This window comes from Myxine glutinosa, chromosome 9 (genome assembly GCF_964187855.1).
Source record: "Myxine glutinosa chromosome 9, kmMyxGlut1.1, whole genome shotgun sequence".
NCBI lineage: Eukaryota > Metazoa > Chordata > Myxini > Myxiniformes > Myxinidae > Myxine > Myxine glutinosa.
In genome coordinates, this window is record NC_136269.1 from 44,893,872 (window position 1) to 44,909,126 (window position 15,255).

Consider the following 15,255-nt stretch of genomic DNA (forward strand, 5'->3'; position numbering starts at 1 on the left):
CAATATGGCCACTCTTGTGACAGAATTGACATGTGGCATCTTTATATCGACATTCATCTGGTGAATTCCTACCATTGCAGCGATAACACATGCTGCTACCAAGGTTCCTTGATGGTGGACGTCTAGGTTTCCTTTTTCTGTCACTGTGGTGAAGTGTGATTGACACGATTGACAGTGGTGTTGGTCTGAGCCTGACCGGATGAAGAGCGAGTGATGCTGATGTCAACGTTTTTGTCCTCATTGCCCATGGTGATGGCAATGTCCTTCGCTGTCATGAATTTTGATGTCTGTTTGGCTAACCGGCATCGCCATACATGAGCATCCGTAACACCAATGACAAGCAGGTCCCGCACATGTTCTCGAATGCGTCTCCGAACGTGCAGAAATGCAAGCGTTTCTTAAGTTCTGCAATAAAGTTGGGAAATTGACTGTCCAAATTCTTCAACAATGTGAATGTCTCCATGCCACATACTGACAGAAGGACTGCTTTCATTTGTTTCTCATGCGAGATACCATTCGCTTCGAAGTAGAACTCCAAACATTCAACATATGTGTTCCAAACACCTCTATGGCAGTTGAATTTGTCAATGCGGCGGTATGACTTCATCATGGATTCCGTCATAAAACAAGAAGAAAAGGATATAAAATGTCATAGCCCCTGTGGTTTTTAGTAATTTTGCTGTACGGAGTGAAAGGCCATCAGTCGGCCATCTTTGGTAATATTACACAACAAAATCTTCTGCATATGTGTATACTCTCATGTATTGCCTTTCTGCCACGTTTGAACAAAATTGGACCATGCATGTCCAAGAAATGGTTGGGGACACATTTTTGAAACAAAATGGCCACCAGTCGGGCATCTTGGATCTGATGTCGAAAGAAAATGATGTGCATATGTAAGTCATCATTCATTATCTGTGGGCCCATCAGTACATCATACCAGATAAATCATCACACCAACATCAGAGTAAATGCATGTCCGAGAAATGGTTGAGGACGTGTTAAACATCGAGTTTTTTACAACTAAAATGGCCGCCAGTTGGCCATATTTGATCGCATTGCGAAACAAAATGATGTGCACATACATACCATCATGTATTGTCTTTGTACCCAGTCTGATCAAAATCGGTCCATATATCTCTGAGATATGGTTGCGGATGCATGCACGGACAGACAGACGGACAGACGGACGAGACTCGATCCATAAATCCTCATTTTGGACTAAGTCCAACAGGGACTAATGACAGGAAAAAAACTCAGGTGAATTCCACAAACTGGGTGGATGCCTCCGTCGCCATGTTTTGGTTCTTCAAAAGAACGCCAATTCAGATTCGTTGCTAAGATATTCTGCAAATCTTGAGGATACAAAAGCAGTAATATGGCTCAGCCCAAAACATGATAACCTTGAGCTGTTGCTTTTGTACACAGAGTCAAGGCTCGTGGAAGAGCGAGAACACAGAATGGATCAGGACGCAACATAACAAAAGGAACAGAAGGAGGAAATGCCAACAACAGGGCCGAGGAAGAAAATAAACGGAGATGGACAAACAAGGGATGCGCTGGGAAGGATGAGATGAGTGGTAGGGGAGAATGCAGGGCCTGACTATGGTGGATTCAGAAGCCACTAGAACGTCACTCGGTAGCGAGCATACCTCCACCAGGCTGAATACGTTTTGTATCCCACTGATGGTTCGGATCTGGATCTGGATCTGGACTGAACCAAAATCGAATTGGCTTGTTATTGTAACCTAACCGACTTATCCACCTAGTTTTGTGATAAATCGGGCCACAACTTTATGAGATATCCTGTTGACAAACAAACAAACAGACAAACAGGGGTGAAATTAATTCGGGATGTCGGGGTAGTTTGGGGGAGTTCATTTATGATGGAGTTAGATCATATCTTGGGAACCTCTCCTGCCTTAATCGAGCTTTTAAACAACAGCACATCCCTTGAACAACAAAATTAATATATTTTCGAGGTTTTACCTTTTAATCTTAGATGATTCATAAACCAACCCAAAGGAAAAAGCATCATAAAGTTGTCACATTTTGACATTTTATGGCAGCTGAGCATTTAGGTTATTTTTTTTAACCTGTAAGCATCACGTGACATTGACAAGTGCCAACGTGTTACACAGATTAAAATGACTGTGGAACTTTCCATTTGATGGTTCATCCTCAAGTCTGCAAGTAGCTTTTGTCTATTCATTCCTTTCAATCAATAAATGCGTTAAAATAATTGTACAAGGTCTGAAAATCAAAATCCACATTATGCAGAAACAAAAGTTTCAATAATTTACTTTCTATGTTAGGCAACAAACTTACTGATCAACTTTTGCATGTTTGTCAAAATTTGTGCAAATACGTGCAATGACGTCACCAAATGTTCTTCCATGACCTTTGGCCTCTGTAACTTTGGTTCCTCTCTTTTATTTTAAAAAAAGAAAACCTCTTCACCGGTTACATCAAAGTGGTTTAAAGTGAAACGAAATTCAGATTTCAAAATGTGAGAATTACTGTATCGAATGTTTATCGGATTTTTCATTCGCATCTTTACGTGGAGGGGAGAGGAAGCTCCATTATGCAGGGAATGCAACTTCATGATTTCCCAAAAGGGCCATCGATTCATTACACACCAACGCAAGGTACCCATGCTGGGTCTACGTCGGGGTGTAATATTTATCTGTAATATTTACTCCGTGCACGCGAAGCGAAACGCAGGGTTAACGATTGGTTCACTTTGTCTGTCTGTCTGTCCACAGACATTTTCCGCCATGTATTGGTTCTTTTGGGAAATAAAGGGATCGAGGAATAACTTAATTTTAAATGAATGCTAAAGTTTGAACATCAATCGGAAAAAGAACCTATACTTCAGCAATACTTTGTCTCTGAATCCGAAGCGATCGCACATGTACAGAGAGGAGTAAAAGAATTTTAGAGCGGTGAAGCCGCTTCAATATTTGGCGATGTCCTTCCTGCCATCCGTCTGCCAAAACAAAGACGAACCTTTCTAACCCAAAGTGTTTAATTCTAGAGAGTTGGAAAGGGTAATTCCAAAGGGTTGTAAAGGGTAATTCTAATGGGTATTCTAAAGGGTAATTCTAAAGGGTAATTCTAATGGGTATTCCAAATGGTAATTCGAAAGGGTAATTCTAATGGGTCATTCTAATGGGTAATTCTAGTGGGTTCCAAAGGGTTATTATAATGGGTATTCCAAAGGGTAATTCTAAAGGGTAATTCTAATGGGTAATTCTAATGGATCATTCTAATGGGTAATTATAGTGGGTTCCAAAGGGTTATTATAATGGGTATTCCAAAGGGTAATTCTAAAGGGTAATTCTAATGGGTAATTCTAAACGGTAATTCTAAAGGGTAATTCTAATGGGTAATCTAAATGGTAATTCTAAAGGGTAATTATAATGGGTCATTCTAATGGGTAATTCGAGTGGGTTCCAAAGGGTTATTATAATGGGTATTCTAAAGGGTAATTCTAATGGGTATTCCAAAGGGTAATTCTAAAGGGTAATTCTAATGGGTAATTCTAATGGGTAATTCTAAAGGGTAATTCTAAAGGGTAATTCTAAAGGGTAATTCTAAAAGGTAATTCTAATGGGTTTTAAAGGGTTCTAAAGGGTTATTCTGATTGGTATTTATGAAGGGTAACTCTCAAGGGTAATTCTCAAAAGTAATTCTAATGGGTTCTGAAGTGTAATTATAAAGGGTTCTAAAGGGTAATTAATGGGTAATTCTAATGGGTTCTAAAGGGTAATTCTAAAGGGTAATTCTCAAGGGTAAATCTAATGGGTTCTGAAATGTAATTCTAATGGGTTCTGAAGGGTAATTCTAAAGGGTAATTCTAGTAGGTTCTAAAGGGTGATTCTAAAGGGTAATTCTAAAGAGTAATTCTAATGGGTTCTAAAGGGTGATTCTAAAACGTTCGAAATGGTTCTAAAGGGTAATTCTAAAGCGTTCTAAAGGTAATTATAAATGGTTCAAAAGGGTAAATATAAAGGGTTGCAAAAGTAATTCTAAAAGGTTTCGTTTGTTTCTCGGCTTTGCCTATTTCATATTAAAAATGCCAAACTGAACCGCTTCCTTCAGACATGGGTGTGTTTATTTAACCTGTCCGCCTGTCTAACACTCAAACAAAATTGAAAATCATTCCAAACAGGAAGCTTACTGTTTTTAAGGGCGTTATAAAGAATACAAACAACATGCATGAATAACTAATGTTACGTATTAAATAAGGTGGTGTAAAAGACGCTGCATCAATGGCAGTAAACTTCCAGAAAAAAAAATTCTCCAACCTTTAAAATCTTTATTTTATTTTCCTTGAGTTATATACTTGAACACTGCAGAACACAAGTCGCACATAATATATCGCACATATGATATGGCACATAATATATCGCACATATGATATGGCACATAATATATCGCACATATGATATGGCACATAATATATAATGGCATTTTACATCATCTCGTTTGCATAAGTTTTCAAACGAATCTTTATTTTGATGAAAGTCGATTGTGATATTTAAAAAAAAACTATGATGTGTATTAAATCCTGATCATGTTAACTTAATCTTTCACTTTGTTTATCTTCGATCTACTTCATGAGTTTTACATTTAACAAAAAGGGGGGAGTTGGGGTGGAAGGTCCCAGAGAAGAAGAGTAGAAGAGGCATACAAGAGATTAGGAGGACAAAGAGGTGTCTGAAGGGTCAAGGGGATAACATGCGGTCAGTGTGCACTGGCATTGTCAACCCAACATGTGATATTACATTTACATTCAGGCACATGTACAAACCAGGACATGTAAGACGAGCACAAGGACAAATGCACACAGGGAAGTACCATCAAAACACAAGCAGCAATGGGACAAACATACAACATTTACACAGGCTTGCACAAGCATAAGTACACAGGCACACAAACTTCTGGAAGAAGCACACATACATTCCTACCTGCTTACTTGTCACAGCGACACGTAATAATAATAGAGATTGACACTCTCGACTGAACATCGATGCATTCATGAGAAATTGAGAAACGTTTCAAGACCAGAACCAATCCAGGACAGAAGTCTACTCCCTTGCAGGATACTCAGCTAACTGAAGGTGGCAGGAATTTTGGATTTGGCCAGTGTGCTGGAAATAACTTGCCTCCTCTTCGCTAAACATGCCCGGGATTTTTAATGTCTACACATGATTTTTGCTGGCGGACAGACTCTCTGGCTTAATTTCCTTCCAATCGATGACACACACATCAAGGTATCACTGTGCATGAGAAACACAAGGGTGACAGTTTATAACTGTGTGTATGTGTCGCCTGTCATCTCCATGGGTTTCAAAAGGTGTAACAGAGTCCTTCCAGGTCTCAAAGTATCCACCTTGGTGTGTGCGTGCATATATGTATATATGTATATATGTGTAGTGTCTGCGTTGTCACTACTGAACTACTCCCTCGATCGTTTGTGAAATCGTACCGAACGTCTGGTATGCACCTTGACTAACTGAAGGTGGCAGGAATGATAAAAACAGCCGAAATGTCTCTCCCGTGTGTATGTCCTAAGGGTATTTTCTTGAAAAAAAAAAAAACATTTTTTTCTGAATTTTTTTTTGGAAAAAAAAATCTTTTTATCTTCAGTCTTCAACTTCAATTATTTATAAAATGCAATACACGTATATTACAAATACATTTGTGCAAAATAATTGTTTGTATTATGATTGGTGTAAACCATGACAAAACAGCAACTCAGGTACAGTCATCTATCGATATATTAGTCAGGTTCACTATGTCAATAAATTATATTTCGTTCAAAATCATGGTAGATTAGCAAACCTATACATTTTTGGAAAGGTTATAGCATAAGGAAACTAAAAATCAATGTTTACATGTGGAGAGATACCTGTATGGCGGCCATTTTGGATTTTCAAAATGGCCACTGTAAAATACATATTTTGTTCTATTTCTGCCTCTAATTACCCTAAAAACTTTTAAACATATACTAAACCTATATTTTCAGGGACAAGGAATCCAATGAAAGTATCAAATGAGTGCTATGGGGAATGGTAAGACACGAATCAAAGGTTTTGAATTGCAAAATACTGTCTTTATATTCGCGATAAGTTGCATAATCAAATACATGTTATCATTTTGTACAGGCAGTTAATAACATCAAAATGTGTCACAATAATTCATATCACCAAACATACACAGGCAGTCAGCAAAATCATATATACACATGCAGTCGGTATAACTTCACATCGACACGGGCAGTCAATGACAAAATATACACAGGCAGTCAATGGCATCAAACATACACGATTACAGAATATGCCATTTAGAGTTCGTCATCACTGTCCTGTGTGTTGTATCCGACAATATAGTCCGCATCGTTTTCACAGTCCGTTCCACACAAGCAAAGGTCGGTCAAATTGATTGGCAAATCGAATTGGTCGAATGGTCGATCGAATCAAATTCGATGAATCGAATCGAATCGAATCGATCGAATTGGTCGAATGGTCGATCGAAGCGAATGGTCGAATTGGTCGAATGGAATTGGTCGATTGGTCGAATTGGTCGAATCGAATTGGTCGGAATTGGCAAATGTAAACATTCATTTTCAGATTTTCCATGTAATAACGTTTCCAAAAATGTATAGGTTTGCTAATCTACCATGAATTTGAACGAAAAAACATGGTGAACCTGACTATATCTACATATCTGGGCAGTGTCTGTGTTGTCACTGAACTATTCCCTCAAACTTTTGTTCCCATAGTTGTGAAGTGTTTTTAATTACGTGGTGGTGAGGTGTTTTTAACAACGTGGTGGTGAGGTGTTTTTAATAACGTCGTGGTGAACTGTTTTTAATAACGTGGTGGTGAAGTGTTTTTAATAACGTGGTGGTGAAATGTATTTAATAACGTGGTGGTGAAGTGTTTTTAATAACGTGGTGGTGAAGTGTTTTTAATAACGTGGTGGTGAGGTGTTTTTAACAACGTGGTGGTGAGGTGTTTTTAATAACGTCGTGGTGAACTGTTTTTAATAACGTGGTGGTGAAGTGTTTTTAATAACGTGGTGGTGAAATGTATTTAATAACGTGGTGGTGAAGTGTTTTTAATAACGTGGTGGTGAAGTGTTTTTAATAACGTGGTGGTGAAGTGTTTTTAATAACGTGGTGGTGAAGTGTTTTTAACAACGTGGTGGTGAAGTGTTTTTAACAACGTGGTGGTGAAGTGTTTTTAATAACGTCGTGGTGAACTGTTTTTAATAACGTGGTGGTGAAGTGTTTTTAATAACGTGGTGGTGAAGTGTTTTTAATTACGTGGTGGTGAAGTGTTTTTAATAACGTGGTGGTGAAATGTTTTTAATAACGTGGTGGTGAAGTGTTTTTAATAACGTGGTGGTGAAGTGTTTTTAACAACGTGGTGGTGAAGTGTTTTAATAACGTGGTGGTGAACTGTTTTTAATAACGTGGTGGTGAAGTGTTTTTAATAACGTGGTGGTGAAGTGTTTTTAATAACGTGGTGGTGAAGTGTTTTTAATAACGTGGTGGTGAAGTGTTTTTAATAACGTGGTGGTGAAGTGTTTTTAATAACGTGGTGGTGAAGTGTTTTTAATAACGTGGTGGTGAAGTGTTTTTAATAACGTGGTGGTGAAGTGTTTTTAATAACGTGGTGGTGAAGTGTTTTTAATAACGTGGTGGTGATGTGTTTTTAATTACGTGGTGGTGAAGTGTTTTTAACAACGTGGTGGTGAAGTGTTTTTAATAACGTGGTGGTGAACTGTTTTTAATAACGTGGTGGTGATGTGTTTTTAATTACGTGGTGGTGAAGTGTTTTTAATAATGTGGGGGTGAGGTGTTTTTAATTACGTGGTGGTGAAGTGTTTTTAATAATGTGGTGGTGAAGTGTTTTTAATAACGTGGTGGTGAAGTGTTTTTAATAACGTGGTGGTGAAGTGTTTTTAATTACGTGGTGGTGAAGTGTTTTTAATAATGTGGTGGTGAAGTGTTCTTAATAACGTGGTGGTGAAGTGTTTTTAATAACGTGGTGGTGAAGTGTTTTTAATTACGTGGTGGTGAAGTGTTTATAATAACGTGGTGGTGAAGTGTTTTTAATAACGTGGTGGTGAAGTGTTTTTTAATAACGTGGTGGTGAAGTGTTTTTTAATAACGTGGTGGTGAAGTGTTTTTAACAACGTGGTGGTGAAGTGTTTTTAATAACGTGGTGGTGAAGTGTTTTTAACAACGTGGTGGTGAACTGTTTTTAATAACGTGGTGGTGAAGTGTTTTTAATAATGTGGTGGTGAAGTGTTTTTTAATAACATGGTGGTGAAGTGTTTTTAACAACGTGGTGGTGAACTGTTTTTAATAACGTGGTGGTGAAGTGTTTTTAATAATGTGGTGGTGAAGTGTTTTTTAATAACATGGTGGTGAAGTGTTTTTAACAACGTGGTGGTGAACTGTTTTTAATAACGTGGTGGTGAGGTGTTTTTAAGTACGTGTTGGTGATGTGTTTTTAATTACGTGGTGGTGAGGTGTTTTTAATTACGTGGTGGTGAAGGGTTTTTAATTACGTGGTGGTGAGGTGTTTTTAATAACGTGGTGGTGAGGTGTTTTTAATAACATGGTGGTGAAGTGTTTTCAATAACGTGGTGGTGAGGTGTTTTTAATTATGTGGCAGTGAGGTGTTTTTAATAACGTGGTGGTGGTGTTTTTAATAACGTGGTGGTGAGGTGTTTTTAATTACGTGGTGGTGAGGTGTTTTTAATTACGTGGTGGTGAAGTGTTTTTAATAACATGGTGGTGAAGTGTTTTTAATAACGTGGTGAGGTGTTTTTAATTACGTGGTGGTGAGGTGTTTTTAATTACGTGGTGGTGAGCTGTTTTTAATTACGTGGGGTGAGGTGTTTTAAATGACATGGTGGTGAGACGTCTTGAATTATGTGGTGGTGAGTTGTTTTTAATTACGTGGTGGTGAGGTGTAATCGTCCCAAACTTCCAGTCTGCACCGACCCTCCCCTATGTATGTGCTGAGGAGTTCGTTTTTGATTTTTTTTTTTTTCAACCTAAATCTTCAACCTAAATTGCCTATAAAAATGTAATATCACAAAGACTACAAATACAATTGTGCAATATAATTGTTTGTATTATGATTGGTGTAAATCATGACAACACAGCAACTCAGGTACAGTCATCATCCTCAGCTAAAACAAGTCTGTTGCCCTGTAACGACGCGTGGTGAGGAGAGCGTAGCAAGCCGAGCCAAGCTAGTATATAACTTCTATATATATATATATATAAATATATATAAAAGAAGTTTTTGTTTGTTTGTTTGTTTGTTTGACTGCGCAAGCTAATCTCCTGAACGGTGAAAGATAGGAGAGAACCTCTGAAACAAAAAATGTCGGGATGGGCCCCGGAAGGTTTTAGGCTAGGTGGGCGAGGCCGGTCGAGGCCGCTTAGGCCGGGCTGGGCCCATTTCGCAATTAAAAGCTGAGCTGAATTATAGTAGTCAATCTTCTACGGCGCGATAAAAAGCTGAATTATAGTAGTAAATGCCTTCAAAAAGAACCAAAAATGTCGGGACGGGCCCCGGGAAGGTTATAGGCTAGGTGGCGAGGCCTGTCGAGGCCGCTTCGGCCAGGCTGGGCCCATTTCGCAATTAAAAGCTGAGCTGAATTATAGTAGTCAATCTTCTACGGCCGCAAGTAAAAGCTCAATTATAATAGTAAATTCATTCAAAAAGAACAAAATGTCGGGATGGGCCCCGGGAAGGTTATAGGCTAGGTGGCGAGGCCTGTCGAGGCCGCTTCGGCCAGCTGGGCCATTTCGCAATTAAAAGCTGAGCTGAATTATAGTAGTCAATCTTCTACGGTCACGAGTAAAAGCTGAATTATAGTGGTAAATTCATTCAAAAAGTACCCGGGCAACGCCGGGTGCTTTCGGCTATTATATATATATATATATATTATATATATATTATATATATATATATATATATATATATATTTATATATATATATATATATATTATATATATATATATATATATATATATATTGTTGCGAATATGGCATTTGGCCTCCATATCCGCTTGTAAATATTCCCCTATTTCCCCAATACTCCCCAACTATCCCAATCCCCCATTCCCTAGTCCCATTGCCTGTAAATAACACTCTGTAGAACCGACCTTCCCCTTTTTCCCCCATTAAATGTCGTGCCCAGGTCCACCGCATCTCACGTAGACAACTTTCGGACATCTTGCTAGTTATTCTTAGTCTATGTCAGTTAAGGACTCGTTTCCATTAATTATGACTCTTCGTTTGCACCAGAATGTGATTGTATGGCACCAGTAGTGAGTTTAGGACCTCCCCTTACCTCCTCCATCTTCCCATGAAACAACAACTACAACAACAACAACAACAACAACAATTACAACAACAACTACAACAACAGAGGGGCGCAGCGCGGCGTGCGGGGAGTGTGCGTCCTCACACCGGCTCGGTTAGCCGCCATGACCATGCGCTCCGACGGGGTTACCACGAAGGGGCTCCCTGTCAGCCCTCGTCAAGGGCGGAGCCGGTAACCCCCCCGCACGCACCCAATGAGAAGCAACGAGCCGATTCCAGCTGGGGCGGAGCTAACGAGCCGAGGGCGTGTCACTCCCCGCCGGATATACGCGGCGACTTACCGGATGTGACGTGAGATGCGCCTGAACTACGGAGAGCAGAGGAAGCCACCGCCACCCCCAGCGCGACGATACCTCCCCGCATCTTTGGACCGGACCGAACCGGGTCGATTCTGCCCTGAGCCCAGGTGCACCTGGAGCCATCGACTGCCTGCCTTTCCTTGCCATCAATCCCCGTGTGAGTCAGCCTTTTGTCCCGTTTATCTGTCGTCTGTTGGGGTTAATATAAGTGTGTCTAAGTGCCTGTCTTTCTATGATGTCCCTCTTGTAGTTGTAATCTAACCTTCCGCCCTAATATAACCTCCTCCGGAGGTCTTGAGAACTGAACCCTTGGTGTCGTGTCATTTGAATCCCAGCCGTTGTGTCTTTTCCTTCATTGACCTAGCGTAGCGCGACTCGGCAACGTTCGAGTATAATCGGGTAACTTGTGCAGGCGCGGTCATACCAAACCGCTCGGTGAACCAACATCCACCACCGCGTCTGTAACAATTGGTGTCGAGGAGTGGGATTCGGACCCGGGACTAAATTTGTTAGGCCCAAACTTTGGGAGGTAGAATCGATCCGGAGCGCGTTTACTGCGCTCGACGAAATTATAACGGCGAAATTTGATTTTGTTATACGGAAATAAAAACCCGAATTTTGAAAGTCGCGCTATGGCAGACCAAGTCGGCTGGGGTCCGGTAGTGGAGAGTGAGGCAGGGTCGGTCCAGGACCAAATTGAGGGACGTGAGGAGAGCGAAGCAGCGAGGGTAGCAAACGCACAAAATGGCGCCTCGCTGGTCACCGCGCCCGCGACCGTGGCAGCGCCCCTGGTGGATTCGAACCTTTTCCTCCTGCAAATGAGGGCCCTTATGGAACAAATGGTGGGAATGAGGGCTGATAGTGAGCGGTTGGGAAACCAAATGGGGATAATGGGGAACCGGATGGAGGCTCAGAATGAGCAATTGGGGGTAATGGGAAACGAAATGGGGGTAATGAGGGACGAAGCGAGGGGTACCGGAGAGGGGTTAGACAATAATTTTAAGGGTTTAGACAAGAAATTTGGGAAGTTAGACGACAAATTTGAGGGGTTAGACAACGGGATAAAAGAGGTGAAAAAGGGGTTAATGGGGGTAGAAAACAGAATGGCCGCTCAAGAGAATCAAATGGAAGGGATGCAAAAGGGGTTAGAGGGGGTAGAAAATAGAATGGCTGCCCAGGAGAATCAGATAGAGGGAGTGAAAAATGGGTTAGAGGGGTTAGAAAACAGGATGGAAGGCAAATTGAGGGACATGAGGGACCAAGCGGAAAGGGAAGTTAACCAAATGGGGCAGCAGATAGAGGCGGTCAGAATGGGGGTAGAAACCAAACTGGATGCTCACAGGGAGGAAATGGAGCAGATGAGGGTGGCATCTGGGCAGGAGATGCAAGTGATGGGAGAGGAGATCAGAAGAGGGGTGAGTGAGGAGGTCGGAGGAGTGCGCGAGGAGGTGAGGCACTGTAAGGAGCACATGGAGAAGGAGGTGAGAAAGGGGACTGTAAAGTTACAAGGGGGCATAGAGGTCCTGACGCAGGAGGTGGAACAGCTGACGGAGGGACAAAAAGAAGTAACGGAGCAGGTTCAAAGGAACACTGCGGTATTAGGAGGGTTGAAAGCGACACAGAAAGAACTAAAAGATGACTTGATAGCGACGAAGAGGGAATGTCAGATGGTACGTGAGGGACTGACAACGAGGTTGGACGAGGTGATAGAGGTAATGGAGACGAAGGACCGGCAGGTGAGGACGCACATGGAAACGGTCAAGGTAGCCTTGGAGGACGAGTTTGAGGAGACGTACCGGGGAATAAAAGAGGTGAAGCAGAAATTAGAAGAAGTGGAAGAAGGGATGAGCGAAATTAAGAAGCGACGGAGAGGGGATAAGAAAGAGATAAAAGAGGAGATAAAAGAATTGGTCCAAAGTCTGTGTTTGGATCGTGATGTGCTCATTAAACGGATGAGGGATTCGCAGGTGATGGAGGAGAAGCGAAGAGGAAGAGGACCCGGTGTAAGTGGTGACCAATATGGTCGTGCGTATGATGCGCCAGGTGATTTAAGAAGCTTGGGGGTCGAGATGGACCCGGGTGTTCGTGAGAGGCCGTTGGTGAAGTGTGCGACAGGTCTGGTGTGCGAAAGAGGAGGTGTGCGAGAAAGTCCGACTCTGGGGTGTGTGAGGAAAAAGTGCGTGCCAAGGAGTGAGTGTGCTGGCGAGAGTGAGTCGGTCGTAGCGCGTGTGCGAGGGAGCACATGGAAGCGCGGTGTGGTAAGTGTTACAGAGGGTGTGACGGGAGAGTGTGCGCAGGAGTGTGCGCGAGAAAGGTGTGTGACGGACGGGTGCATGGGGAAAGAGTGCGCTGTCAAAGGCAAGGAAGAATGCACACCTGTGGTGAGTGTTACAGAGGGTGTAACGGGAGAGTGTGCGCGAGAAAGGTGTGTGACGGACAGGTGCATGAGGAAAGAGTGCGCTGTCGAGAGTAAGGGTGAGTGCGTTGTCAAGAGTGGTGGTGAGAGTAGTGAGAGTGACAAGGAGTGTGAGTTGGTTGTGACAGGTGAGCGAGGATGGACACCTGGAATGGAAGGATGCACACCTGGAATGGTAGAGCGTGAGTGGGAATGCACGCTGGAATTGGTAGTGAGGCACGTGGTTGGGTGTGCGAATGAGAGCACACCTGTGATTGTCACAGAGTAGGTGACCGAGGAAGGGGCGCGAAGAGGTGTATTGGTGAGGTGTGCGAGTGACGAATGTGTGCCAAGGTGTTCGGTGGTCAGGTGTGTGACCAAGGCTGTGAGTGGAATGAGTGTACCGAGGTGTGTAAGGAAAGGTACGAGGAGCATGGAGACGGCTGGATGTGTGAGCAAGGAACGGGCTGCGGGGTGTAAGAATCCAGGTGAAGCATCGACGGTAACCAGGTTAGAGGTTAGGTCGTAGAGGTTAGGTCGACTTTTAGCCGAAGCGGGCCCTCGGTGCGTGCCGGGCCTCGCTTTGAACGGCCGCGTCCGTGCTCCACTAGGCGGAGCGGGCAGCCCGATAGAAAGGGTCGTCATGGCGACCACTTTTTGTTGAGGCATTCCGGCAGGTCGAGATCGGGACATTGGATGGCTCCACGCCGAGATGGTGCGTGGGATCTCGGCCCGGGTAAGCCCCCGTCCCTGCACCGAATGCGGGACGTGTCCAGCCGCTGGCACAGAACAACCCGCATTCATGGCTTGGCTTTACGAAGCCGGGCTTTGGACAGGAATTGGCGCACCGAGAGGCATTAGTGAGTAGACTGTGTGATGAGGTTAGTGTTTTGGCCCCAGAATTAGAGGAAAACAAAATTTGATGATTGGCAAGGGATTGGCAGTAGTGATTGGCAGATGATGGGTAGTGATTGGCAAATTTTTAATTTGTTGAAATTTGATGTGCAAAATTGGTAGTGAGCGATGGGCCCGGTGGGTAAGGCTGGCATCCCTGCCACCCTTCCCATGGGGGGGCAAATGCGCACTAGATTATGGGGTGTATGGCAGTGAAAACTAGCCCGGGTGGGTTAGGTTATATGTGTGTAGGGCCCTAGAAGATGACATTAGGTGACGTTAAGGTTAGTTAGTGACTGATACCTGTAGTGGGGACGCAGGTAGTTTAGTGTGGATGATAATGACGAGGGAGCGCAATAGTTTAAAGGGACGACTGGGAAGCGCAAGTTTCAGAGGGGAGTAGTTAGCTGAGATGATGCTGTGTGAGGATGGAACAGGTGTGATTGCACAGGTGTGCAACTGGACAGGTGTGTGGAGCAGTGTGTGAGTAGTGAGTGTGTGGATCAGCGCGAATGCGCTTGGGGAGAGAAGGGTGCAGGTGGCACCAGGTGTGAGAGCACAGGTGTGCAGGTACAGGTGTGTGGAGAGAGTTGGAGTAAGTGGTACGGAGTGGTGTGCATGGTGCGAAGGTGTGAATGGGGGAAGAGTGGACCCCCATCATGGATACCCGGGGCGGGTAGTGTAAGTGTTAGGTAGAGGGTACAGGTAAATTGTGGTTGGATATTGGCATCTGTGGTGCGGTTGCAGAATGGTGTTGTGGATGGGTGCATTAGTGTTGTGGAAATGACTGGGCGTGTAGCCTGTTAGTGTGTGTAGTTGGTTGGGCACTCCACCACTGTGAGGATGTCGGCCAGGTGAGGCCGCAGGTGGGCTCTGGGAGCCGGTAGTTGTGAGTGGGTGCCTGAGGATCCCGGGTGTGGATCGGGCAGCCCAGTGCCAGAGAGGGCACCGAGTGGGGAGAGCGCCAGAGGGCCTTCCCCAGGTAGTTAGGTTAGGGTAAGGAGCAGGTAAGCTCGGAGGCAACTGCAGTGGTGGAGGTGTGCAGGTGGGTAGACCCGCTGGGAGAGGTACACGCCACAGCCCAGAAATTGTGCGAGGGCACCGGGAGATGAATCGGGGGAGTGAGACCCCAAATTGGAAAGCACCATAGTTTGGCCAATGGGAATTGGTTTTTAGAACCCATAGTGTAAGAGGGCCAATGGTTTGGCCGGAGAAAGACCCCGGGTAGTGTAAAGTTGTAAA

At 43.4% G+C, this 15,255-nt stretch overlaps 1 long non-coding RNA gene across 1 annotated transcript in view; it reads left to right on the plus strand.

Annotated features, from left to right (window-relative positions):
• The first annotated feature begins 2,595 nt into the window (after positions 1 to 2,595).
• Positions 2,596 to 15,255, plus strand: part of LOC137435428 (uncharacterized) — a 124,959-nt gene continuing 112,299 nt past the window's right edge. The window contains exon 1 of the long non-coding RNA XR_010986074.2: positions 2,596 to 2,648. This is a non-coding gene — a long non-coding RNA (uncharacterized LOC137435428). The remainder of the gene's footprint in view (positions 2,649 to 15,255) is intronic.